We start from the raw sequence: 26,283 nt of genomic DNA on the forward strand, positions 1-26,283 counted from the left end.
CAAGGTGCAAGAGGTGATGGCACAAATTAAAAAGATTCCTAAGAAGAAACACAATCCCAGCCCAGCCAGTGTGGCTCAGTGATTGAGCATTGACCTATGAACCAGGAGGTCATGGCTGGATTCCAGGTCAGGGCACAGGCCCCGATTGCTGGCTCAATCCCCAGTGTATGTATGCAGGAGGCAACCAATCAATGATTCTCTCTCATCATTGATGTTTCTCTCTCTCTCTTCCTCTCTGAAATCAATAAAAATATATATTTTTTTTAAAGAAAGAAAAATAAACACAATCCTAGTATTTCTTAAAAATTAAACAGGGACGTTTCCTCTTCACGATATCAGAGAGTGCTTTCTTTTTATTGACAACTCAATGCACACACAACCCTGACCGCCCTCACCATCAATACCTATTGAAAAAAAAAATATAGCTGGGACCCTGGTTGGCATGGCTCAGTTGTTTGGGTGTCACTCTGTGCACCAAAAGGTAGCTGATTTAATTCCCTGGGCAGGGCACATGCCCAGGTAATGGGTTCAATCCGTGGTAGGGATGTGCAAGAGGCAGTCGATCAATGTTTCCCTCTCACACCAATGTATCTCTTTCTTTCTCTCCCTCCCCACCCCCCTCTCTCTCTCTAAAAAATCAATTAAAATATTAAAAATAAAAATCATAGTTGGGGTTCCCAACGCAGGATGGCTCTCCTGAAGCTGCACACTAACGAACAATGGTTCCTATACTCCAGTCTCTATGGTACAGTAAAACAATGTTGACTTTTTTGTGTGTCATTTAAATTCTTGGTTTCAATCAGAAGCTCAGAGACCAGCTTGGGGAAAGGTGAAAATTTCTACACCCTATAATTCCAAGAACTCGAATTCAGTAAGACTCAGAAGCCTAACATTATTACCACGTTTACAAACATGAAAGCTTAAGTTCATTGTGTAAATAATTTAGCAATTGACAAGGCACCTGTAGTATAAAGTCATAGGCAATTGCATGCAACTATTCACACAGGATATGGGCAAACTGGCCATAAACACACAAGTTATAGAAGACAGAGAGAGTCAATTTTAGTTACCAATGTCCAAGAGATGATGGCACAAATTTAGACATACACACACACACACACACACACCAACTAGTTAAAGCACCAGTCACCAACTGGTGGTCTATGAAGTCCAACAGGTTGGCAACTACTAGTTTCAGGAAACCTTTGGAGCAGTGGTCGCCATCCGGTGTTCCGTGAACCACTGGTGATCTGTGAGGTCCAAAAGGTTGGAGTTAAAGAATCTCATATTTGCCTTGGAGTTCAAACTCTATTTAACCTGACAGACAATGGGACTTGGATATGCTTCCAAGGTCAGAAATGCCTTGATTCTGGAGTAACTAGCTGTGACTCAACTCCCAAAGCCCTTTTGCCACGTGTCATACCAAAGCAGAAAATGAAAAACAGCCCAAGAATGCGGGCAAGCTTCAAGTTCCAAGACTGGAGGAAGATAAGTCCATTGTCTTAAGGTTCCATTTTTCTTTATTTTATTTGAAACTGCAGGTAGGGAAGCAATTTTCTTTTATTCCACACTATAATGCCATTCATCAGTTGCCAATCTGCTGACCATCTTGATTGGTTTTCCAGCCTGTCCATTATAGCCACTCAGGATGGTCGCTAGGGGTCCTCAGCTCTGGAACATTCAAAGTCATCATCTATAGGCCCAGTATAGAGTTCATCCACTGTTTGCCAACCTATAATCTTTAAAGCACCTACTATGTGAAAAGCATTCTGATAGATATTTTGGTAGGTACCCAGATGTATGTAGAGGAGATGGGGGTGTGAAATAAAGATTAAAAGATAACGCAAGTAAGGATATTTGTGTGTTGAAATTATAGAATGTTATTGTTTAGAAGTTCCTTTGTCATCATTTACTATAGCAATTTTCAACCAGTGTGCTGCAAGAATTTTTAAAACAGGCAATACCTGACTATTTTGTCAGGGGCACTGGCTTCTTTTCCCTTAGACCACATGTGTCAAACACAAGGCCCGCGGGCCAAATCCAGCCCGCCAGGCCTTGCAATGTGGCCCGCACTGCGCTGTCATCACTGCACTCCGCTGTCAGCTTATGACATTGTCAGTTTATGACTGTTCAGTAAACCATTCGGCCCGCGATTTAGGCTGGATTTTAGATTTTGGCCCCTTCTCTGATTGAGTTCGACACCCCTACCTTAGACTGTCACATAAAAAAAATGACAATAGACAACACAACAATAAATGTTCATTGTGAATGCCCTATCTTGAATCATAAATATATAAGTCATATAACAGTGTTGCATATTATTGGTCATATCTATAACAAGGTTGGGTCTGATTGATTAATTCTTGTTAGAAAAAATCTTTATATACAAGTAGAGTATAGACATTTGATTTTTTTTTTAAGTCACTTTGGAGCAAAAAGGGTAGGTAATTTCTATTATTATTTTTTTTAAATATATTTTGTTGATATTTTACAGAGAGGAAGAGAGAGAGATAGAGAGCTAGAAACGTCGATGGGAGAGAAACATTGACCAGCTGCCTCTTGCACATCCCCTACCAGGGATGTGCCCGCAACCAATGTACATGCCCTTGACCGGAATCGAACCTGGAACCTTTCAGTTCGCAGACTGACGCTCTACCAAACTGAGCCAAACCAGTTTTGGCTATTATTTTTTTTTTTTTAAGTCAATCAAAATTATACTGATTTTTGGTCATAGTGGCAAAAAATATTTTTGGTTTGCTGCAGAATTTAAGTAATTAGTTTATGTGTGCTGTCAGATGAAAAAGATTGAAAATCACTGCTCTACTGCAACCTAATTATTAGAGGGCCAAATGGAGGCTAAGTGAGGTTAAGCTCAAGAGGTTAAGTGACTTATATAGGATCACACAGAGTTCTAGCAGGTCTCACCTTCTCGGCCAGCATCTCCTCCCCTGGGCCTGGCAGCGGCCTCCTGGGCTGAGAGCCATGAGAAAGGCCCAGGTGAGCAGGCTTCTCCGGAACAGAGGCTATTTCAGTCTTTAGAGTTTTATCTAATCTTAGGTCACTCTGATTTGTCAGATTACAGTCTGGCTTCTTCATTGTAATCTGTAAGATTTAGAGTAAAAACCAGCCTAGACAGAGGTAAATGCAACCTTCATGCTGGGAACCTGGGCCTGCTGTAGGTCATATTTGGCCTTCTCAGTGCTTTGGAGGTGGAGATCTAGAAGTTACGCAGAATACGGAGGGTCCCTTTTGCAAGAATGAGGGAAGTTATGGGCCATCATCTAAGGCTCTGTGATTCTTTTACTCCCCAAAGGACCCTGATATATTGATAGGACAACCTAATCTTCAATAATCTTCTGCCTTGAGAAGTAAGGATGGAGAGGCATACTGGGAGACTCGGGGTTTTTTTTGTATTTTGTTTTATTTATTGAATTTATTCAGGTGACATTGGTTAATAAAACTATATAGGTTTTATTATATAATACATGGTCTGCATATTGTATTGTGTGTTCACCACCCAAAGTCAAGTGTCCTTCCATTACCATTCATCCCTTCTTCCCTTCCCTCCGCCTTGTCCTCTGTGTCTGTGTCTATGAGGTTTTTATTTTTTCTTAATCCCTTCATCTTTTTCACCCAGACCCCAACCTCCCTCCTCTCTGATAGCTATCAGTTTTCTGTATCTATGAGTTTGGTTCTATTTTGCTTGTTTGTTTATTTTGTTCATTAGATTCCACATATAAATGAAATCATATGGTATTTGTCTTTCTCTGATTGGCTTATTTCACTTAGCATAATACTCTTCAGGTCCATCCATGCAGTCACAAATGATAAGATTTCCTTCTTTTTTTACAGCCAGGTAGTATTCCATTGTGTGAATGTACCATAGCTTTTTTATCCACTCATCTACTGATGGATGGGCACTTGGGCTGCTTCCAAACCTGGGCTATTGTAAATAAAGTTGCAATGAACATAGGGGTAAATATATTCTTATAAATTAGTGTTTTGGTTTCTTTGGATATATTCCCAGAAGTGGAACTGCTAGGTCCTAAGGCAGTTCCGTTTGTAATTATTTGAGTAAACTCCATACTGTGTGCCACAGTGGCTGCACCAATCTGCATTACCACCAGCAGTGCACAAGAGTTCCTTTTTCTCCACATCCTCTCCAACACTTATTGTTTGTTGATTTATGTATGATAGCCATTCTCAGAAGTGTGAGGTGAAATCTCTTATACAACTCAACAACAAAATAACATCCAATCCAATTAAAAAGTTGACAAGAGGACACACAGATGTCCACTAGACATATGAAAAGATGTTCAACATTACTAATCATCAGAGTAAAGCAAGTTGAAACCACAATGGGAGACTCAGCTTTCATTTTCTGTTTTGTTTTTGCCTTTTCTGCAAACTCAACGGTGATAGCTGAACACTGTCACTGGTCATGAGCACTTCCAAAGCCAATGTCAGCATTAAAAACACGTTTGGAGGGCTTTGGCTAGTAGGAAGAAGCCATTGCTTGTCTTTCTGGCTCATGCATTTGGCAGAGCCAAAATAAACCCAGAAAACCTCTGGGTTGCATCCGCAGTAAGAGTCCCATACTTAACCCACTACAACACAAACACACCACGTGTCCTATCGACTCTAAGAGCCCTAGAACTATTCTCCCCATCACCAGGGGCAACTCAACAAATCCCCCAGTCATGACTGAATCTGAACCCTGGCACAAAGCTGCCCTCCAAAGTGCTGCCAGACCATCAAAATAGGATCCTGGGGCTTCCACAAAAGGCAGGGAGCTCTGTGTTAACACCAAGGTGAGGGCTTCAGTACTAATGGAACAGGGACAGAAACATTGGTCTCCTCTGAGCCCTTTGCTAGGATCCAGGCCATCAGCAAGGTGGATGCGGCTCTTCTTGGTTGGAAGCCACCACCTTCTCACCCACCCAACCTCATTCCTTCTATGCCCATCCCCTATCCAACCTGCTATGCAGAGAATGGTGAGCTCACTCTCAGCCCCAGGGCTGGGCGTCTATGGAATTTTTCCTTTCCCCAGGACATCTTCACCAAGTCAGAGCTGGGATGTCCTCTAGGATTTCAGGGTGTTTAGGAACTGGCTCCCTGTCACCGAGGGTCAAAAATGTCCCCCTATTGGATCAGCAGCTTCCCCTGCAGCAGACCCTCAGCTTAAAGGCTTACTTCAAACTTGATTTCCCTATGACCGACTCTGAGGCTCACGCCCATGTCATTCATTTTAAAATACATGTTTATTGATTTGAGAGAGAGAGAGAGAGAGAGAGAGAGAGAGAGACATTGACGAGTAACATCACAGATCAGCTGCCTCCTGCATGTCCCCCACTGAGGATTGAGTGTGCAAACCAGGCATATGCCCTGACTAGGAATAGAACCATAACCTCCTGGTTCCTAGGTTGATGCTCAACCGCTGAATCAAACCAACAGGGCAGCCATGTCATTCATTTTATTTTATTTATTTATCTTTTACTTATTTTTAAATCATCACCCGAGGATATTTTTCCATTAATCTTTTAGAGAGAGGGAAAGACAGAGAGAAACATCGATGTGAGAGAAACACATTGATTAGTTGCCTCCTACAGATTCATTTTAAAATGAGCCCCACACCTTTCTTCCTTTCCACCTCAACATGCCTCAGAGACATGGTCACTCTAATACAGAGGTTAAGGGGTCAGGCCTTAGGGTCATAAGGCTCTCAGCTGAGCCTGTTTCCCAATCTACAAAAGGAAGAGAACACTATCTAGTTACACCATCTAGCTCACTGGGTGTCTTGAGGACTGAAAGAGCTCATGTGAATGGCCTTTCCAAAGAATGCTTGATTCCAGACAAGGCCCTCACTCCCCAGCTGCAAGCCTGGCTCTCCCACCCTGCCCTCTCACACAGCCAAGGGGGCAGGAGGAAAGGTGGGGCCACCAGGACTCATAAGACCAATCATACTTCCCTGGTCATCTTCCTCTTCCTCTCCTGGCTCCTTCCCTCTGCTCTTTTCTCTCAGTCACCCTTGACTGGGCCCTCTCCCATCCACTCTGTCCTTGGAAGCCTGCCTTGAATCTAACCCCTCCCCTCAGACAACTGTGATCTCTCCTCCTGCATAATATATTCACGGGCACGATCCTCAGCACTTCACTGACCACAAAGTCCCTGCTCAAGGACCTTCAGGAGCCGGACCCCTCAGAGGGAGCACCAAGTCCAAACCCTCAACAGACTGTTCTTGCCTTCCTTCACCTAATTCCAAGCTACCGTTCCAGCCCCATGTCCACCTACTCCCTCTCTGAGTGTGATGGGATGATCATAATGCCAACCTTTTCATCTTCTAGTCTCTACCTTTATCTACGCAGTTTCTTGCAGGGAAAAGTCTCCCTCTTTATATTTTAGGAGACTGTCTCAAGGTCAGTTTTTCTTGATTATCCTAGCTAGGCATGATCTCTAAACATCTCTACTCCTTTGGCTTTCAGCCATTTTTCTGGCATGATCTGGTGCCCGGTAAACAGAACAAGGGCTTCCTCAACACTGCGTGTTGAATGAATGGGCTGGAGTTAACTAGCAGATCAGCAAAACACCCCTTCCCTTCAGACAGGTCGAAATGGAGTCCTACAGAAAGACATAGTTAGAAATGTAAATCTAGACAAGGCTCTCAGAGAACATTTGCTATTTAAAAAATACACAATTGAGGATCCTTTTAAAATCAGAGCCCCATGAAAGATAAATCAGGGTTCAATATAGATTTCCACACACTTAAAGCCCGTCAGCCTATCTGGGCCAGCTTAAACACACAGCCACACCCCTCCAAAGTTATATTTATATGATGAGAGACTAGATACTTGTATGTGTCCTGGAATCTCTGTAGTCAATCGCAATGGTCTTGGAAAAGATTCATCTGAAGCTAAGGTTCACAGAGTACCACAGCTGAGGAACACTTAAGCTACATAGACAAATGTAGGAAATTTTTACCATATAAATAAAGGGTTGTTTAAGTCCATGCCAATTTTATGGGCACTAAAGTGCAGTATGCCCAATCTCATACAAAAACGTGCCCACATGGGACTGCGGGGCTCGACACAGCAGTCACAGCCAAAGGAGGCCCCTGCTGGGTCTCCCAGGACCACAGCGATGGGGATTATGTGAGATGCTGGGAAGTGACTTCAACACTCACTGCCCCACTGTGTACTGGTGTGGGCATTTAAACTCCACAAAGATGGTGCTATGGAGTCACACATACATCATTCTCATCCTATAAATACCTCTTGACATCACTTTGACATTTGCTTGTACCTCACTGAGTAATCAGAGCAAAATGATGCACAAACAGGGGTCCCAGGGCCCCAAATGTAAGGGACAAGGTTAGCTGAAGGTGCTCCACAGGAAAGCCACCTTTGGACTGTGGGGGAGGCTCAAGGGCGGTCCTGGAACTCCATCTGTGGACACCCCAGAAACAAAGAGAACGAGGTGGCTGCTAGGGCACTGAGACATCTATGTTGACCTGGCAAACAAGCCCCCAGCCACGTAGGAATGACAGGCAGCTCCTAGACAAATGACAGGTTAAGCAACAATATGCATGCAAAGCCTGCTCATATGACGGTAGTTTTGCAATCCCCAAATCCAAGCCCTTAACTTCTTTTGGAAAGGCTAATTCAGAGCTGAGGAAGTAGCAGACCTTTGGGAGCAAAATCAATCCCATTGGTTTGGGGGGAAATCACTCATGAGAGGGATTTATGGGTTTAAAAGGCTAAGCTTTGGTCTCTAAGAACTTAGGGAGCAGGGTGAGAGCTGGTCAACTCTAAACTTCCTTGGAGCTCCCTCCCCAGTCACAGAGTTTGTCTGTAGCGCTGTGATTATGCTGGTGGTTTACGATACCTTGACACTCTTGGATTTCCTCTGTCCTAGAGGTGAGGGAAATGCAGGAAGCAGCAGCTACTGAAATTAAAGTAGCCTGCTGCAATGCTTGATTCCCAGGGAAGGTAATAATAGTAATAACAGCTGTACATTATGCTCACCATGCCACAGGCATCATCCTAAGCACTACACACACACACACACACACACACACACACACACACACACTTTTAATCCCTATTTTAAAATCGGGGAAACTGGCATTTAAGTAGATTGTCCCAGGTCATAACAGTAAATGATCAAGCTGGACTTCAAGCTCAGGCCATCTATGCTAGAGTCTGCACCCTTAGGCTAAACTCTCAGGTCATGGCTATTTTCCAAATTAGAAGGCAGGAAACGGATGCATAATGAGCAGCGTGCTAAAGGATTTTGCACATGTTATTCCATTCAATGCCTCACAACAACCCCCTAACGTTGGCATCATTCTCTCTGGTTTGGTTTTTACAGATGAGAAAACATCTGTAATTTGTCTAAGGTCACCCAGCTTCTAATGGCAAAACAGATTCAAACCCATGGCTGTCTGACTCCAAATCCTTTGAAGACACTGAACGTCACCGAAGTCACCGCCCTCAGACACTACAGTTCCTCTTGTCTCATATACTCAATTCTGTCATTCAAGCACCTCTCCATACATCTGGCTGTTGGAGGGCACAATGGTGACAGGTGTCTGTTTTTATTGACCACTTAGTTACTCCCTATGGGATTTCTGGTTCTTATGCAATGCTTAGTTTTGGGGTTCTTTTCCTGTAGGGTGTTGTCTCTGTAATTAGATTGTTAGCATCTTGAGGACAGGTACACTGACTAACATTTCCTTGTGTGAAATCTCCCCACACCATGCCAAGAACAGAAATGTAGCTTAGGAAACAACTTCTGAATAAAGAGATGACTCTTCAAAGCTCCAACCTAACTCAAATATATCCAGTCTTTCCTACAGCAAACCAGTTGGGCACAGTAGCAATTGGAAGTATTGTGTGAGTTTACCACCAAAAGAAACCAGATACAAAGTGGAATAACACAGAGAAAACCTCAACTTTGGAGCTCCCCAAGATAAGGCCTGGAAGCCATTGCAATATCAGCTCATCAAATTCCTACTCTCAACCTACACTCGGTGTTTATTGAACACCTACTAAAAAGGAAGGGAGGAGGCAACCGTTGCAAACCAAGAGCTCACATCACCAAGCTTATAAGTTATCTAATATACCTTGGTCTTGACCTACAGCCTTGGTTCTGGGTTTCCTCCTCATCTTTGGGGGGGTGCAAGGTAGCTGAAGAGCAGAGGTCCCCTAGGCTGTAAACAGAGAAGACGCTACATTTAGAGGAGGGGTTTGAGTTCTACAAAGAAAAAAAAAAGATTTTTTAAAATTAGGACTGAAAAGGAATGCTGACAAAGGGCTTTATTCCTTTTAGCTGAGCCTCACCCTTGTGCCTACTTTTAATCATCAACTCAGGAGGCTCCTGGTCCACATGCTCCCCCTTGTAAGGGTCAGTGTTCCTCTTGAACTTGACCTCATGGAAATATCTGCAAAGGGCCAGTCTATGTCTACATGAGAGCAGATGTGAAACCTCCTGTGCCTGCCCTTTCACTGCCAGCGTGAGTCACTGCTGGCTTCACCACTCAAAGTCCTTCTGATGACAGTGCTGAGGGCCAATGACCACAGGCTCGTAGAACTTCCCCAATGACTCAGCCAGAAAAGAGGAAAAAAGAGAGGATGTCTTTCGAACCACCAGGCCAGCTAGAAGTGGCAAAGCGCAGGCCTCATTTTCTCCAAGTTTTTTGTATTGGAAGTAGACAACATGCAAAGCTCCTCATTCAACTGCGTTGGCACTTCCCACCAACTCTGTCCCAGAAGCCAGCGCACAGCAGCCAACAGTCAGGTCCTACCGTCCTGCATGCTGTTGCCCTGTTCAACTCTACCACACCCCGCCTTTTGACAGATGGTCCTAGAACAGCCCGAACCAGGAAAAGCACTGAATGTCTGCAACGCCATATGCTGTTATTCATGTGACAATAAATGTCTCTAATCCTCCCAAGTTTCCTTCCAAGTCTGATTGGACTTTCTTGCTAACAGCACCCCCCAACTTTATTTTTATTAAATATATTTTATTGATTTTTCACAAAGAGGAAGAGAGAGGGATAGAGTGTTAGAAACATCAATGAGAGAGAATCATCGATCAGCTGCCTCTTGCACACCCCCTACTGGGGATGTGCCCGCAACCAATGTACATGCCCCTGACCGGAATCGAACCTGGGACCCTTGAGTCCGCAGACCGACACTCTATCCACTGAGCCAAAGTGGTTTTGGCATCACCCCCCAACTTTCAATTTTCAAAGGCATAACACAGGCCCAGGCGGCTGGTTACTCAGGGGCAGGACCTGGAGGAGCTGTTGCTCTCTGGCCTACCATGAGCAGAACCAGTTCCTCTTCCTTTAGGGCGTGTCCCCAGACACAGACAGGGTGGGCCCCACATAGCTGTTTCTTAAGATGCCAACTTCATTAGTTAACTAACCCTGCCTTGTGATCCCAGAGAGAAATGTGGAAAGGAAAAGAAATCTAAACCTTACACGGGGAAAACTACTGGTCACCCCTAACACCAGACCTGGTCCTGCCAGTTAGGGAGTTCCTCCTTGACCTGCTTACACAAAAACACCTCCCAGTGTCCTGCTCTGAAGTCTTCCTCCTCCTCCTCCTCCTCCTGCAATCTTCACCATAAGTCACCCCTTGCATGACTGCTTTGCAGTCTAATTTCTCCTCCCTCAAACCTGAACTCAGACACATTTTCTCCCACTCACGGTTGTATCCTCTGGGCTTGGAATGTTGCTGGGCACAGAATAGATGCTTAATAAGTATCTCATAAACAAATTAAGGCTATGGTACATTGTCTCAAAATAAAACCACCCATACTTCTCAAGGACTGACTGCTCACAGTAGCAGGGTTTCGCACTAAGCAGGTGTCGCCAGGACGGGAGCAGCCTTGGGAACCCGCATCTGCCCCACCTTTCCTGGGCCAGCCATCTCTACAGCTCTGCACCGCCCCTCCCATGCAGGAGTCCAGAATACCAGCCACCACCCTACTTTCCACCTCCCTACCAGCTGCTGATTTATTCCCAGTTGGCAGATCCCTACTCACATCTGGGAGAAGCATACCCTGCCATCAACCCCCTGCACCAGCCACAGGTCTGGCCCAGCCGCCAGAGCCAGGAGGCTGCTGGCTTGCCCTCCTACCACGGGTGCCTGGCTGGCCTGCTACCCCATCTCTCTGGGTTGGATGGACGGTGGTGCAATGAGCGCCCGCAGGGATGGCTTCCGCTGCTTGGACCTGCTGCTGCCCCATGTGCACACCCTGGACGCAGTGGGGCTGGCAGGGAACCTGGGCCTTCAGGACATGGGGCAACAGATGGACAAGGTGCAGATCGTGGATGAGCAGCACCTGCTTCTGCACGATCAGACTGTGATTCGAAAAGGTCCCATTTCAATGACCAGGAACCCCTGTCAGCAGGAACTGGTGGTATCAGTGATGAACCCCAGTGAGGTCTCCCCGGAAGATTGTCCCTCCTGAGCTCCACATCGAAATACAAAGTGACAGTTGTTGAAGTCCAGAGGTGGTTGTCCCCACCTGAATGCTTAAATGCCTCATTACTGGGAAGTGTTCTCAGAGGAGCCAAGTCTGAAAAATGAAGGCTGGTCATTGCGGAGGAAGTTGGACGAGATTGAGCTGAATCTTCCAGCAGGCAGACAGAAGGGTGCACTCGTCCCCCTCCAGACTGCCTTGGTAGAAGGGGAGGCTGTTCATTTGGCTCAGGATTTGAGTGTCTGTGAAGCTGAGTTTCCTAGTAAACCGGTGGCCGCGTACTTAATTAGACCTCATCTTGGGGGATGGTATAAGATGGCAACGAAGAAGAACATGCTGCTGACCACACAGCAAGTGTGTAAAGAATTCATGGACCTTCACAAACAAGACCGAACACCCAACAGGAACAACTGGCCAGCCCCGGTCTTGGAGGCAAACATTCAGAATTGCCTGTCTCACTTCAGCCTGATTACCCACGGGTTTGGCAGCCAGGCCATCTGTGCTGACGTGTACGCTGTGCAGAAGTACATAAAAGAGGCTTTGGTCATCATAGAAAAATCCTACATGAATCCCAGAGACCAGAGTCCAGCCGATTCCAGCAAGACCTTGGAGACGATGGAGAAGCATCGGAAACGAAACAGGTGGAAACAAAGGGACGAAGAGTCTGCAAGGGGAAAAAATCTCCAAAACCACTACCACGGGCACAGATGGGGAAATTCTTTGCCTGGGGGAACAAGTTGAGCTTTAATTGCCTTCCCATTAAAAGGGAGTTGGACCTGCCCTCTGGGAGTCCTTAGTATTTCTCTGGCGCTAAAGCGTCTCCTTAACTCTGGACAAGCGATCAGAAGGTGACAAGTACTGGTTCTCTAGTCATTAAGCTTATGTTTTATTTTGAACCCCATTCTTCCTTCTGGTCTCCAAAAGTTGTCAAACCTTTTAAATCCATCCCCTGGGCTACAAGAACCCCACCTGCTTAGCTGTTGAAATGCCAAGTCCATGTGATTCAAATCAATAATAACTTTCAGTGTTAAGGTCATTGCTGGCTTCCTGCCCACTAAATATTTATCTTTAGAAAAAAGCATTTATCTAGCATCTTCAGATAGCAGATCCTACATTCAATAGGAGGCAGACTCTCCGCTTAGCAACTAATTAATAGACAATATTGAACACACTTAAAAACCCCCTTGTTTCAAAGGGGCTTTTGGGTTTTACAAAACATGTCAAAACAAAGCCTGCTTGTTTTATGTGTGTGTTTTTTAACTTTGAAAATTAACTCTTCAAATGGGAGAGTCTTTGAAATGACATGTTCCTTTAAGGAACTGAAGCTTTATTTGCATATTTATTTCACATCTTGGTGATTCAAGTAAGCCTGAAAAGGGTAGGCATGAAGTGTTTTTTGATGCCTGTCACCCCCAGGTCTCAGAAGAGCACTGTTATTTTGAGAAACAGTGTGTCTCCTGTACAGATTTTATTTATGCATAATTTAACTGGGTCTGTAAATATGGGTGCACTTCTGAGTGATTTTTTGAGACATGGGGTTCCATTTTAATAACTTTTAAAGGTGATGGGGTCATCTAAAACACATCGTTAGGTTTTATTCATATGTACACAGGGTGTTACAAACTAGGATCCTGGGCTCTGTTCTATTTAATTGAAGCTCTCTGTTCACAAACCCATAACTCTGTGTCTCACTCCTGTTGACACTCCAAACAGGAGTGCGCGGTGCAGAGTATGGGGTGCCATGGAGATTTGGAATTGAACTCCATGCCTGTCAATGGTCACACATTAAATTGTGTATATGATACCTGTACAATAAAAGGTATTCTCTATAGATAGAAAAAAAAAAAAAAAGAAAAAAGAACAAAAAAAAAAAAGAACTGACTGCAAAGATAAGAGTGCTAACCCCTATAAGTGGTTGTGTGGCTACTCTTCCAAGGTGGTCCTTCATGAGACAGACAGGCCAAAGGGATGGCAGCCTTTACGCAGACTCTCATTTGTTACGTTACCTCCTGTCACCTGGGGGAACCGGGAAAGCTGGCTAGAGGGAATATAATCCAGGAAAGTACGGAAGTTCAAAAAGAGGCAAAGACTAAATGGTGCAGGAAACTTATTTTCTTTAATCTGCTCTTTATTTTAACGTTTTTTTTCCTTTGACTAAAAAACTGGCTCTCTCAGCACCCTAACTTATCCACCTCCCTCTCTCTTGCTTAATCATTAAGCCCTCAGGAAAAGGAGGTTGTAGTCAGCATCCAGGTGTCTTAGGAACAAGATTCTGGGTCTAAAAGGTGAGGAAGAGTAGTAAGAAAGTTGGATCAATCAAACTAAAAACAAAACTTTAGTCTTGATTGTGTTTTAGCTCCATACCCAAGAAAGTGGATCCACAGAACAAATCCTTGTGAAGTTGGACAGGACAGAAAACTCATGGCTCACATCAGGACCAGATGCAATGACCAATGACACCCTAGCCCTAGTACTAGCCAATCAGTAGAGACCATGACCCTAACTCCTTTAGTCGCCATGATTAATGATTTTCCTCTACAGAATCCATCTCGTGAAAGCCATCAGAAAGTCAGGTCTTTGAGCATTACCTACGTGTGACTCCAGCATGGCACCATCTCCTTAATAAGTCCTTACTGTCTTTGCTGCAAACTTCTGTTTGTGTCTTATTGAGCTTTAATGCTTGCTCCGGTAACAATGGCTAGGGGCGTGTGTGGGTTATTTGCCAGGGACCGAGACCAGGCCCAGGGTGGAGGCACCCTAGTACAGGTGGTGGCTTTTGGTGGAGAAGCATGAGAATTAAGGGGGCAGCCATTCCTGGGGCAGGTGATATGGTGGTACCTACCCTCTTCCCTGAGGAGAGATTAGAACTCTGGGGAGAGAAAGCACATCTTCACCAGGACTGCCTGAGACCTGTGTGTTATCTTTGGTCACTTGTGTGGTACAGCCAGGACCACCAAGCCCTTGGAACTCTGCTCCTAGGCCCCGCCCCCCAGCTCCTGAGGACAGGGACTCAATCAGTTCTGTGCTGGGCCACCACCTCCACTTTTTCCTACATGAAGGGAGGAGCCATCCTGGGCACATGTGGACTGAATTGCCGCTTTGTGCCAACCCTTGGCAAAGGCCCTTCTTGGAATCAGAATGCTCCGCAGGAGCCACCACATGGCTCAGCTCACCAGGAGCAAGCCACAGGGACACTCTGGAACCCAGCAGCTCTGGGAGAGGCTCCTACAGCCTCAGGTTGGGAAACAGAGAGCTGACTGTAAAGGTCAGAAAGCTGAGCCCTATAAACAAGGGTGTGGTCCCTAACCCGAGGTTGCACTTTACAATTTACATAGGGCATAGGACGTGATCTGTGTGGAGGGAAGCCCTTTCATTATCTGGGTCATGGGGCAAATCTAAAGTCCTTCTTTTTTTTTAAGGGCATGTAAAAGCTAGCATTACATAGTATTTTAGTTTTCCAGGCACTGCCCAGCCAGCATGTAATCAAAGCCTTACAACTACCAATATAGAGGAGGCGACAGAGCCCTAAGAGGGCATGTTGTTTTCTCCATTCATAGCTGAGTTCAAACCAATTGCTGAAATCACAGAGTTTATCTGTGGCAACGTACACATAGGGATGTCTGATGTTCCCATCCCTAGCCCTGCTCTGTTCCCACAGAACCTTGCTGAGCCATGAGGCAATGAGCAGACACACGTGTCAGAAAGATGTGGTCTGAGACTAAGGAATGACCCAGGCTCCAAGGGGATTGTGTTCAAAAAAAGGATCTGTAATAAATCTGACCCAAACCTCCCAGGGCGATCCAATCATAAATCCTAACAGGGTAAATAGTCATGCTCAGAACTACAAAAGGCTTATCTTTGCCTTAAGCAAGCCCTGTCTACCTCTTATCAAAGTTCTTTCTGAACTGTGAGTCAGAGACAGTCCAATGAGAGAAGAGAGTTTCTCTGGATGTTCCTAAACAAACCTCCAGCCAGTGATCTGGGCCCTGAGAACACAACTCATTCCTGCCTTCACCTCCTATTTCCCCCCTACCCGCTCCCCCGACTCGCTACATTACACACACAGTAGCCTTCAGACAACCAAATGTCAGCAAGGACTGTCCTCACTGCATAGATAAAGCAAGGGGTTGTTGAAATGCCATGTCCAAGGCCAGACAGCAGGCCAGAGGCTGAGACTGTCTCTTGGTGACCAGGACAGTGACCCTGGAGATGCAGGAGGCTGGTGAGGGGCTAGAGGAGGGGAAGTGTCTCCAGAGAACCAGGGATCCCTAATCTTCCCAGGCCCTGCCCCCAGCTCAGCCAGCCCCAACCAGCTGCTGCTCTCCCCTAGAACAGGCTTCCCAGGCTTTTGGAGGTGAGGAGGTAGGTGGGGGATTTTCTCAGGGCAACCGGTTGTGAGTAAAAGGTGAGGAAGAGTAGTAAGAAAGTTGGATCAAGATGCATTCTTCTCCCACCTGCACCCCCACCACACTGAGGTCATTGGCAACCACAGATAATGCTCTGGAATCTTCCTGGTAATCACAGAAAAAGCTCTGGAATCTCTGTTCACAGAAAGTACTCTGCAATCTTCCTTCAGCAATCTACACTAAGAAAAGAATAAGATGCAAATTGACCAGACCTTTGTGATGCCCACCAACCAATCAGGAGTGAGTATGCAAATTAACCCAACAAAGATAGCGGGTTATTTTGCATATCCAGGTGCTGGGGCAGTATGGAGCGCCTCAGCCACTCCAGCCTTTGGGCAACATGGAAAGGCAGAAAGGTGGCTCCAGCTGGAGAGAAGGCGGTGCCAGCAGCCAAGGGAAGGAAGATTCTTGCACAAATCTTCGTGCATCGGGCCTCTAGTCTATACATATAAAAGGCTAAGTGACCATCCAACCATCTAACTATCAGTACTTATGATGCACACTGACCACCAGGGACAGATGCTCAACACAGGAGCTGCCGAGCTATGGTGACTTGGCAGTGGTGGTTCTTGGGTGACACACCCCAGAACCAGAGAAGAGGGAGCCTGATTCCGCCTTCGGCCGAATTGTTGCTGGGGCACTATCACCCCGAATCTGGTTTACTGCTGAGCTGAAGTAATTAATATTTCTTTTAATTAATTTCCTTTCAATGTGCACGAATCTGTGCACTGGGCCACTAGTAAGAAAATAATGCCCTAAAGATAAAGTGTGAAACCAGAACACCAGTCATTCATCTTTCCATCCAAATGCTCTTAGTCCCCACTGGGTGCCAGGAATGGCCTCTTCCCAGTGTATGTCCTAGCAGCAAGGTCTTGGGAGGGCTGACCTCTCCCTAGAAGGTTGGTGACCTGGCTTCAACCTAACTCACCAGCAGAGAGTGGACAGGTGGGTCTGCTTAAGTTCCCCCAATGTATGACACTAGCATAAGGATCAGTCAGCTGAGATGAAAGAAAGTAGCTGGATTCTAGAGACAGAGAGGGTGCTTCCGTACCTGAATTTGGCTTTCGTACCTGAGTTCCGTACCTGAGTCTGGTGCTGGACCACACTTAAAAACAATTGGTTACTTCCCCAAGGAGAGAAATCAAAAGACACTTAGCTGCTGGTTTCCTAGGGTTGTCCTAGGCAGGGACGGTGTGAGAGAGGTGCACGCGCCTGCCTAGATTCTTGGTGGAGAAGAAATAGCTCTCTGAGTGAGCTCATTGGGTGGCTCCACAAAGCTCTCCAGCATCAAACAGGAAGCCCAGGACAAAGGTCTGAGGAGGTACAGATCACTGGAGGAGGGGCAGCCACCATCCAAACAAACAGCCCGTTAGAACAGGCCCTGCTTTGATGACTCACGGCTGCTCACTTTGTACAGTTCTCAGAGTAGATGGACAGCACAAATGGCCTTGTGCACAGAGAGAGCTGGTCCAGAGCCATAACTGAGGACACCCCGTTATGTTAGCACAGTAATTTGGGCTGAAGTCAGGAATTCTAGGAAAGAAGAGAAAGAAAGAAAAGGAGAAAAACTAACCCCCAATCTTGCTCCAACATCTGTGCCCCTCCCTTCAGGGCTGTCCAATCAGAAGTGGTCTCCCGGAACTGATGGGATGGGAGCCAAAGCAAACACTGCTCCACAGAGAGGTTCTGAGACACAAGAAGTTGGTGAGCAAATGGAATCCAGCCCTGCTTCTTTTCCCCCTTCCGCAAACATAGATGGCGCTGCTGGCATCTGCCCTCATGCTGGAGCAAGGCCTCATCTTGAATTGTGTTGGCGGGAAGAGGCTGAGCCAAGGATTTTGCACAGAATAAAAAAGAAAAGGTGTCTATACTGAGCTCAGAAAGCAGGGTGGGGCGTCAAAGCCTGCAGGATGCCCTCCCACCCCGAGTGACTCAGCAAAGAGAAAGGTCCTTTGTCCTGCAGAATCAAGGGGAGATGTTCCCTGGGGTTGAGTTTGGGAATGGTGTTGAATAGAGGTCAGGAGACAGAGAATGAAAAAAGAAGAAACACCAGCTTTCACCTTAATGCTATGGTTCTTTACCATCCCTGATGGGCTTCCACACTCATCATCCTGCAGTCCATTCAGGCTGTTTGATGTTGACCTTGGGAGGGTGGGGGGGAAGGAGTGGTACTGGGAGGGGCTGGGGACTGAAGTCCAGGGAAGGACATCCTGTTAATAGCACTGCTGGAAAAAGATCAAGACCCAGGCAGGGGGAAACAACTGTATCCACCTGATAAGCCTGGGCGCCCCACTTCCTTCAGCACAGCCTTAAGTTTGTGAGACGAAGGTCTGATGTGTGGGGATTGGGGTTGGCCCAGGATCTGTGTCATCCAAGACCCCAAAGTCTTCACAACAGACAGCAGGTCTCATCAACCACACACTTGGAAACTAACGCCATCTTCTAGCATATGCAAGCTTTTGATAGAGCAGCTCTCAAGAGAGACAAGTCCCCATCGGAATACTATGGTACCTGGGAACTTCCTGGAACGGCTCACCCTCCCCTATTCACCCAACATCTCTTCACTTCACTCATTGAGAACTGGCTATTACCATCCCCTCCTCGGGGAGCTGTCCTGCTTGCTCCTCATGGCACACGCTGAGGTATGCCCTTAATGCCCTGATCACAAACATCCTCGAGTTGCTAAGTGTTGGCCTTTCCTACATCAGGAGCCCCTGCAGACCGGAGTCAACTGACTACCTCTATTGGTGATAGCATCTGTTCTTCATTGACCATTTCTTCTCTGATAAACTGTTAACTAACGGCCCTCCACTCCCTTCTTATCTCCATCTTACAAACGAAGTCAAAACTTGCCTGACCTAGTGGCTCAGATGATTGAGCATCATCCTGTGCACAGAAAGGTTGCCGGTTTGCCCTGGCACAGAGGGAAGGAAACTGAACAATGTTTCTCTCTCACATGAATGTTTCCCTCTTTCTAAGCATGTTCTTGGGTGATGATTTAAAAAAAATAAAAACTTAGAAACATTAAGAAACTTGCCCAGGAGTACACAGCAGAGCTGAAGATGGTATTCTCAATCAGCTTGGCCTGGTGGGTCTGGCACAGTTCAATGCACACAGTAAGGACTTAATACTCTTTTCATTAAAAGAGTAAGATAGTCATAGTCCCTTCCTCCAGCCACCCGAGTTCTCGGTGAATTCATTGTCACCTGAATTTCTTTCATGAAATGGAGACCTGTTTAATAATTGGTCCCTCCATTTGTACTCGCCGGTTATGCCCAGAACCCTGAGATATAGGAGAGATGTAGCAAGGGTCCATCTCCCTGACACATTCCCCATTCAGTGGGAAGAGGAGCCAGGGGAGCAGGGAAAGATAAAGGAAGAGGGGGAAACACAAACCACCAGAAAACCAAGGCCAGTACCAGTACACTTAGCAACACAGAGGCCAGGGCTGCCTCCAAGTACGGAGACTGAAGAGATGATGGCAGGAGGTGAGCAGTTCCCAGCCAGAAGGGAACACTTCACAACAGTGGGGATATTTTTTTTTTTTTTTTGGGGGGGGGTTCAGTGGTAAAATATACACAGTATAAAATTTATCATTCTAACCATTTTCAACTGTACAGTCCAGTGGTATAAAGTACATTCACATTATTGAGCAACCATACCCTCTATGCACCTCCAGAACTTTTTCATCCTCCTAAACTGACTGGGTACCCCTTAAATAACAACTCCCCATTCTTTCCTCCCCCAGCTCCTGGCAACCACCATTCTACTCTCTGACTCTGTGAATTTGACTACTCTAGGCACCTGAGGTATAATAAAAATATATTTGGTCTTTGTCACCATTCCTGGCACAGAGCTCTAAACATGTCTGGAATTTTCTGTGTGTCTTTTGTCATTCATATGGAGCCCCCTCCATCACACCTGAGTTTAAGCTAATGGGGTCACCAGAAGACCTAGTGATTAGAATTTGGAAACTTTCAATCATACCCTCCCCCACCTCTGAGGAGGAGAGGGGAGCTGGAAATTAGGTTCTATAAAAAGTCTTGAACAAGGAAATTCAGTCATCTTTCAGGTTGGTGAACACATCACGTAAAAGTGCCGGGAGGGTGGTGGTGTGAGGAGTGAGGGCATGGAAGCTTTTGCTTCTCCCCAAACCTTGCTTGGTATCTGCTCCCTTTGGCTGTTCCTGGGTTGTATCCTTTATAATAAACCTGTAAATGTCAGTCAAGAGTTCACCTGAGTTCTCTGAGCCATTCTAGCAAGTTCTAGAACCTAAGGAGTGGTGGTGGGACTCCCCAATTTATAGTTATAAGTACAGTGGCCTCCAGGATTGGCAAATGGTATCGCATGGGGAGGCAATCTTGTGGAACTGAGCCCTTAATTTGTGGGATCTGCACTAACTCTGAGTAGTTAGTGTCAGAATTGAACTGAAATGTAGGACAGAGAATTGGAGAACTGATTGTTGTCAGGAAAAAAAAAAGACATCTCAATAACTTATGTAAGTGCAATTATATAGTAACTTATGACTGGCTTATTTCACTAGCTTCAAGATTCATCCATGTGTAGTATGTGTCAGAATTTCCTTTCTTTCTTAAGCTAAATAACATTCCATTGTATGTATATATCACATTTTGTTTATCCATTCCCCCAGAGATGGACCCCTGGGTGGTTTCCACCTTTAGTCTGTGAATAATGCTGCTATAAGCATAGGCAAACATCTGTTCAAGTTCCTGCTCTCAGTTCTTTTTATTTTAAATTTTTAAAATTTTTATTGATTTCAGAGAGGAAGGGAGAGGGAAAGAGAGATAGAAACATCAATGATGACAGAGATCATTGATGGGCTTCCTCCTTCATGCACCCCTGCTGGGGATCAAGCCTTAAACCCAGGCATATTTTCTTGATTGTAATCAAACCCAGGACCCTTCAATCCACAGGTCAAACCAGCTAGGGCTCTGAGTTCCTTTGGGTATATTTTGCTTAATTTTGCTGTGAACATAAAACTGCTCTAAAAAAATAAAATAAAATCTATTTTTTATTAAAAAGCTGTGTAGCTCAGTTGGTTGGAGCCTTTTCCTGAACATCAAAAAGGTTGTGGGTTTGGTTCCTGGTCAGGGTATGGGAGGCAATTGATCAATGTTTCTCACATCGATGTTTTGCTCCCTCTTCCCATCCCCACTTCTCTCTGTAAAAATCAATAAACATATCCTTAGGTGAAGATTGGGGGGGAAAAAAGAAAAAGAAAAAAAAGGTTGTTCTTTTCCTACTGAATGGTTTTGGCACCCTTGTTGGAAATCATTTGATTATATCTGTGAGGGTTTATTTCTGGACTCTAGTCCATTGATCATATGTTTGTCTTATGCCAATAGCATCCTGTCATCACTACTGTAGATTTCGTATTGGTTTTGAAATCAAGAAGTGTGAGACCTCCGGCTTTGTTGTTCTTCTCCAAGATTGTTTTGTTTCTCCAGTGTCCCTTAAATTTCCACGTGACTTTTAGGATGCATTTTTCTATTTCTGTGCAAAATTATCAACACAATTTTGATAGGGATTGCATTGAATCTGTGGATTGCTTTGCGTGGTATTGACATCTTAACCACATTAAGTCTTCTGATCCATGAACACAGGATGTCTTTCCATTTATTTAGGTCTTTAATTTCTTTCAGCAACGTTTTATAGTTTTCAGTGTACATGTCTTTCACCTCCTTGGTTAAATGTATTCCTAAGTATTTTTGATGCTATTATAAATGGAATTGTTTTCCTAATTTCCTTTTTTGGGTTGTTCATTGTTAGCGTTCAGGAATACAACTGGGTTGAAACACTGCAAATTCGGTTTTCAGAAGAGAAGTGGGGATTGGGAGGCACGGCATGGGGAAGGGAGGTGGGATGGGTGAGTACAAAGGCCGTGGAACTTTCCACCATTTTTTTTTTCTTGGTTGGGCATTTGCTAGGTTGCTGTAGATTTCTGACTGATTTTTACAGCTCTGATAAAGAAGTTATTTTAGCCAGTTTTTAGTTTATCTAATGTTTCCGGGCAGGGGTGAGGGAGGGGTGGTCTGGAGCTTCCCAGGACACCATCTTGTTAATGTCACTCTCCGGGCAGCAGGAGGCTTAGTCCTAAGCAGTGCGTCTTCATGGATATAACTAAGGAGCTACACCAGTTGGAGCTGAGAGACCAGGCTGGGAGGGAACAAAAGGCAGACAGGTAGGGTTGGGGAGGGAGCAGGGGTCCTCAAATGCTACCCTGAAAACTCAGACTGGATTCCATGAAATTAGCGGGCACCTGCAACAGTGCCTGGCAGAGAAACAGAGCCAAGAGAGCCAGGCCAACCCCAGTGTCCTCCGGGGCAGATTGAAACTCAAAGAAAGAAAAAGATTAGGAGCATCTGCAGTGGTTTCACCTCACATCCAATCAGGGATGTCCCCCTCTCCCCACCCCCACTCACATTTCCAAGACATTTTCAGAATCTTAAGTGGATCAGAACGATGAGCCTCCAATACCAGCCGGACCAGGATAGTAAGAAGCTAGGAAAAGTCCTCGGCAAGTGGCGTGGGCAAACAAAGAGAGATGGCTGAACAAACTGGCTGAGCAATTAAAGCAAACACAAGTCACCAGGGCAGTTAAGCCCCAAAGTGGCACAGGATCACCCCCAGGGGGGTCTTTCCTCCCCTGGCATATGGCTGGTCATGCGATTCGGACCCTCCCCTGACCTTTCCCCCCTAGAGAAAAATTCTAGGCCTCAGGTGTATTTCAGCTCCAGGCCTGCCAACACCAGGGCCAGCTGTGCTGCCTGCCTGCCTGCTCTGGCTCTGATCAATCCTTAAAGGGCCACCTGGAAACTGATAGATCCTCCTTCCCCCAACTGATGGACGGAGAATGACGTAAACTGCACCTGCAGCCGGACATTCCTGAGCACCTAACCAGGCACCTTATATGGACTGTGCATTGAACCACCTGCCAAATACCCTAAGCCCCTTCCCCATTCCTAAGTGCCTAATCATGTACCTTATATGAAACCACCCATCAGCGTGTACTGAGTACCCTAAGCCCCATCCCTTCCCTTTCCTCCCCTCAGAAGGCATGTTCATCCCTGCAACATGTCTGCTCTCTTTCTTTGAGAGTCTGGCAGGGGTCTTCTTCTCTTCGATCCCCTGTCTCATCTTTCAGAAATCTGATAAATATTCTGTTGAGAGCTCCCCTAAGACCTCCCCTAAACTCCCAGCCTCTAAAACCCAAATAAATAAATAAATAAATAAATAAATAAATAAATAAATAAATAAAACCTAATGCTCCCTCACTCTCCCTCCTGGGGGGCACGCTCACACTTTCGCTTCCCCCATTTCCTCCCACAGGCACGCATCTCCTAAACTTGAGACTTGCAACCAGGGGAGAAGGCAGCTTGTCCTGGGCTAACCCCTGAACCTGCCCCAAGGCCCCCTTGGCAGTGGGACTCTCCAGTGAGCTGATAGCAGCCCCACCTCAGCTTATTTCTCTCCGAGAATTTTACTAGAGAGCCAAAGCAGCCCCACCTAGGCTCACCTGATGTTTCTTCTATCCTAATATCCTAAGCCCTTCATTGTTTCGCTGTCTCCAGCCTCATGTTGCGAAATTTTTCCTGCTCCGGTGTCAAGAACCAACACACTGCGCCCGCCCAAGGCAGAGGCACTCAGGGCCAGGTCCCTGTCCAGCAGCATTCCCCTCCGTCTGAAGGGCGAGGAACTGAGCTCACAATTGCTTCCATCGGCACACAGGCCCCAGCAAACAGCAAACACCTCTTAAACCAGCCCTGACAAGAACCCAGCTCTAAGCAGGAGGGCGCCTGCCCATGGCCTGCCGGTCCCCTCTCCAGGTGATTTCAAAAAGTCTGATCGCTAGCCCCACCGGGGAGGCCAGTTGGGAATTCAGGCGTCTGGGCCCCTCCCCTAAAAAGCCAGGCTGAGGAAGTCCACGTGGGGGCCCAGGCCCCTGGGGGAGGTGAATAATCCCCACTTTCAGGAAGCTCTTGCCTCGTTTCCTCCCCAGAGCTGCTAACCTCTGATTTCTCATTTCCACCTCCTGCACCCTGACGGCTTTCCCTTTCCCCTGCGAAGGAGGAAGAAGAACTGAAATTCCATTTCACACTCCCCTCCCCCGAAGTCTCAGATGGGACAGTTTTATCTGACCCGCGGCATCTAAATGTAGGCTGTTATTTTTCTAAAGTTTTGAATCAGTCAGCAGCATTTCACCAACAATTCATAAGCCAGACATAGAAAGCCAAACAGTATATGAATCCTAGTGTAAGATCCTATGAGGTACCTAGAATAGGCAAATTCATAGAGACAGAAGGTAGGGAGAGGTAACTAGGGGCTGGAGGGAGGGAGCAGGAGGAGTTATTGTTTAAGGGGTACAGAGTTGCTGAGAGAGATGAAAAGTTCGGGGTATAAGTGGTGGTTAACACTTACATACCATTGTGAATGTATGTAATGCCATTGAATGGTACACTATGAATGGCCAAAATGATCGCCATTATGTTACGTACATTTTGCCACAGCTTAAAAAACAGATTTCACGTTTAAAAAATCTGGATTTCTGGTTTCTCTTTAAAGAAAAAAAGAGACGATCAGACAACACTGGGCCATGCTTTGGATGTCAGTGGTTGGCGGAAGCTGAAGCGGCTGCTGTCTTCAGATGGGACATGTGACCTCATGTCTGCTGTCACCCCACCACATGTACGATGTCACGTGTATATGACCTGGCACCCAAGAGCATTTTGGGATCTGCAGGCCATGGGTCCCGCCCATTCTCATTTTGGTCACCACTAACTAGCCTTCTTGATGTTTCTCTCTCATCAATGTTTCTAACTCTCTATCCCTCTCCCTTCCTCTCTGTAAAAAAAAAAAAAAAAAAAATCAATAAAATACATTTAAAAAAAAAAAAAGATACACACTTGCATCGTCTTGTTCGAGATTAACATATATGCATTGGCATGAATCATTGATAGCCACCTGTGATTGATAGCCACCTGAACTACTATGGGTACCAACAAGCTTTAAATATGGACCCTGCCAGCCAACGATGGTCGCCTGTCAAGACAGCCACAAAGGTTGGTCCTTTTGTCGGTCTGACAAGCGACGCCACTCCACGCTCCTCTCCCTGCCAGACGACAAAAGACCAAAAGACCGGCCAACAACCCCCAATCGCGATGCGACCCGAGCTCTCGGGTGAGGAACACTGGCCCCCTGCATCCGGACCAGACCAGCTCAGCTGCTGGACTCCAGAGGATAGCACCACGGGGATCTTTAATAACCTGTTAACCAGGGAGTTCCCTTTTTAATTATGTAACCTGTAATGGACGCATACTCTTTCACTAGGACGTGTCAGTACGTCACGCCCGGAGGATGTAATTTCATATTATTATTATTTTTTTTATTTATACTTAATTAAAATAAATTATATATATATATTTTTTTTCCATTTATTTATATATAAAGCACAAAGGAAAATACAAAATTACAAAAAAATAGAAAAGAATACCAACAAAAAAATGGAAACATCGAATTAAAAATTATAAATTTTACAAACAATTATAAAGATTACAAAAAATATATACCGTCCCTCTCACGGCGCAACATATATTTCCAGGACATATTCATACGTCCTACCAGTTCCTGATACTGTTTATGTTTGACTTATTTATACGTCCCGCTCGGTTAACAGGTTTTAAGCTTGTACCCGCAGCTCAGGAATTTATGTGTGTGAGTGATAAAAAAAAGCTGCATGGTTTGAAACTGCATATGTTTCATGTGGTGTCATGCCTCCGGCAGTTAATTGAATTATTTTGCATTCCCTTAAAATTAAAATTAAAGCCTTTGGTCTTTTTTGGTCCTAAGCCTGCCTTTGGTCCTGCTGGCGTAGAGCAGTCTCTCCATCAGCAACTACCTGAATGTCCCACACCTGCACGGTTCAAGTTTATCTCAAGGGACGCCTTAAGGCTTAGATAAACACCCCAGATCCTTTCCCGGGATCTAGTTGGGACAATTGGGCATCATCCTGGATGCCAAAAGGTTGCCAGTTCGATTCCCAGACAGGGCACAATGCCTGGGTTTTAGGTTCAATCCTCATGTTTCTTTCTCTCCCTCTCCCTTCCTCTCGCACTAAAAATCGATGAAAATATATTTTTAAAAATACACAAGTCTAACTGTTCTTCATTTTCTTATGAAGGCTCCTCTGTTACATAACACATTAAATAAGTGAATGTGGATGATTTTCTGTTAATATGCCTTTATCAGTTTAATTTTTAGGCCCAGCCAGAGACCCTAAGAAGGTCAAGGCCAAGTTTTTCCTCCCTACAAATGGCATCAGGGTTCCAGGTCTGTGGGCTCCAGCCTGGCTACTGAACGCAAGCCCATC

At 45.6% G+C, this 26,283-nt stretch overlaps 1 protein-coding gene and 1 pseudogene across 2 annotated transcripts in view; one reads left to right on the forward strand and one right to left on the reverse strand.

Annotated features, from left to right (window-relative positions):
- The window catches only part of FLVCR2 (FLVCR choline and putative heme transporter 2), a 59,756-nt gene that overhangs the window by 27,888 nt on the left and 5,585 nt on the right, over nucleotides 1-26,283 (reverse strand). The window lies entirely within an intron of this gene.
- Nucleotides 688-12,231, forward strand: LOC311611734 (transcription factor AP-2 gamma-like; annotated as a pseudogene). Its single transcript has 2 exons — nucleotides 688-750; nucleotides 10,851-12,231. The product of its transcript is annotated as a transcription factor AP-2 gamma-like (transcript).

The sequence above is a fragment of the Pipistrellus hanaki genome, assembly GCF_964339955.1.
Source record: "Pipistrellus hanaki genome assembly, chromosome: 1".
Classification (NCBI taxonomy): domain Eukaryota; kingdom Metazoa; phylum Chordata; class Mammalia; order Chiroptera; family Vespertilionidae; genus Pipistrellus; species Pipistrellus hanaki.